The 2408-nt window shown below is 42.6% G+C and overlaps 1 pseudogene; it reads right to left on the bottom strand.

The window, feature by feature from the left end:
* Positions 1-239: 239 nt before the first annotated feature.
* Positions 240-1476, bottom strand: LOC109456517 (elongation factor 1-alpha 1; annotated as a pseudogene).
* Positions 1477-2408: the final 932 nt, after the last annotated feature.

Below are 2408 nucleotides of genomic sequence, written 5' to 3' on the forward strand. Positions count from 1 at the left end.
GTTTCCATTAAAAAGCACCAATTTTAAAAATTAATAACTTAACTGCTACACACACACACACACACACAAAACAAATGGTCCACAAAACATTCTCCTTTCCTTCTGAAGGTTTTATGATGCATTGTCATCGTTAACCAGTCTTTCATTATTAAACTTAAATGGCCAACTGAGACAAGCAGTTCTGAGACCGTTCATCCACCACTGATTAACACTGAGGTGGCAGGTATTGGGGATAATGCTCATTTAGCCTTCTGAGCTTTCTGGGCAGACATGGTGACCTTGCCAGCTCCAGCTGCCTACTTTGATGATACTGATAGCAACTGTCTGTCTCATATCACGAATAGTAAAACGGCCCAAAGTCAGGGAAGCGCTCAACACACGTGGGCCAAGAACCATGTCAATAATGGCAGCATTATTAGACTTGAAAAACTTCAGGCCATCTTCCAGTTTTTTCCCAGAATGACATTCAATCTTCTCCTTCAGCTCAGCAAATTTGCAAGCAATACCAGTGTGTATCCAGCACTGATTTGGCCTGGATGTTTCAGGATACTCACCTGAGCTGTGAAGCCAGCTGCCTCCATTGGTGGGTCATTTTTGCTGTCACCAGCCAAACTGCCACAATGAACATCTTTGACAGACACATTCTTGACATTGAAGCCCACCCTGACCCCAGGAAGAGCTTCATTCAGAGCCCCATGATGCATTTCAACCGACTTTACTCCTATTATAATGTTGATTGAAGCAAAGGTGACCACCATGCCGGGTCTGAGAACACCAGTCTCCACTCGGCCCACAGGGACAGGACCAATACCACCAATTTTGTAGATGTCCTTGAGGGGCAGACGCAAAGGTTTGTCAGCTGGACGAGCTGGTCGCAGGATGCAATGCAGATCTTTAAGTGGCGTGGTTCCGCTGGCTTTGCCATCTTTACGGGTGACTTTTCATCCCTTGAACCAAGGCATGTTAGCACTTGGCTCCAGCATGTTGTCACCATTCCAACCAGAAATCAGCACAAATGCTGCTGTGTCCGGGTTGTAGCCGATTTCCTTAATGTAAGTGCTGACTTCCTTAATGATTTTCTCATATCTCTTCAGGCTATAAGGCGGCTCAGTGGGATCCATTTTGTTCACACCAACAATTAGTTGTTTCACACCCAGTGTGTAAGCCAGAAGGGCATGCTCATGGGTCTGCCCATTCTTGGAAATACCTGCTTCACATTCACCAACCCCAGCAGCAACAATCAGGACAGCACAGTCAGCCTGAGAGGTGTACATAATCGCCCATATGCCTGGGTTTGTCCAAGACTCAGGCATACTTGAAGGAGCCCTTTCCCAACTCATCAGAATCCTCTCAAATTTTCGATGGTTCTTTTGTCGATCCCACCACATTTGTAGACCGATGGCCAGTATTGGTAGACTTGCTGGAATCTACGTGTCCAATGATGACGATGTTGATATGAGTCTTTTCCTTTCCCATTTGGCTTAGATTTAGCTGTAGTTTTCATGACACCTGTGTTCTAGCAGCAAAGCTGTTGTGAAAAAGCTCTGAGTCATTTTATAGTTCATGATTCCTTATGCTCAAATATCAGGTTGGTTGAACATTGCGAGGTCAGTTTCCCTAGACCAGAACCTAAGTTAGAGATTTCTGTGCAGATGGTGATGATGATGATGACGATTTTGAGGACATGCTCTCAGGAAAAGAAAATAAAACTCTAAGGAAGTGACAGAAGATGATGGAGTAGATGAAGAAGCTATAAAAGATATGCTTTCAGCAGAAGTCTAGGCTCAGCCTGAGCCCAGGTGGGACGCTGGAGAGTATAAATGGCACCCAGAGTTGCCCCATTGAGACAAATTAGATTTTGTACTGCTTTATCAATTATTGGTTGTGGGCAAAGCTCCTTCCCAGAGTGAGTAGGACCTTCCACAACCACAAAGAGGCATCTTCCCTTGGTCCAGGACAATTATTATCTGGAAAAAGGAGCAGCTGTGAGCCGTTGTAATAAAAACTTATAGCAGCTGGGGGAATGGTACCCTGTCAGGTAAGGGGGTGTGGGAAAAGCATTAATGCATCTGCTATAGTTGCAATATAGTTCCAAACACTTGGTCAAATAAGTTATTTTGTACATTACCAATGGTCTTTTAGCCCTTTCTGTTTCTCATATTTCTTACTACTTAAGACATTTTCCTATTTGTTTATTGTTTCAAACTAATTCTAATCTCTTAAAAGATGTCTACATTTTGAGATGACTATATCATATTTTGAATATTCAGTTCAGCACGATATCTAGTTGTCAATTCTTTAATCACCTACTATTGCTAATGAAAAGTAAATTTAAGCTTTACCAATGACATTTATTAATTCATCAAAAACATATGGTGAGAGAATCCTTAGTTGTTTCTAAGAAAACA

The sequence above is a fragment of the Rhinolophus sinicus genome, linkage group LG01, assembly GCF_036562045.2.
Source record: "Rhinolophus sinicus isolate RSC01 linkage group LG01, ASM3656204v1, whole genome shotgun sequence".
NCBI classification, from domain to species: Eukaryota; Metazoa; Chordata; class Mammalia; order Chiroptera; family Rhinolophidae; genus Rhinolophus; species Rhinolophus sinicus.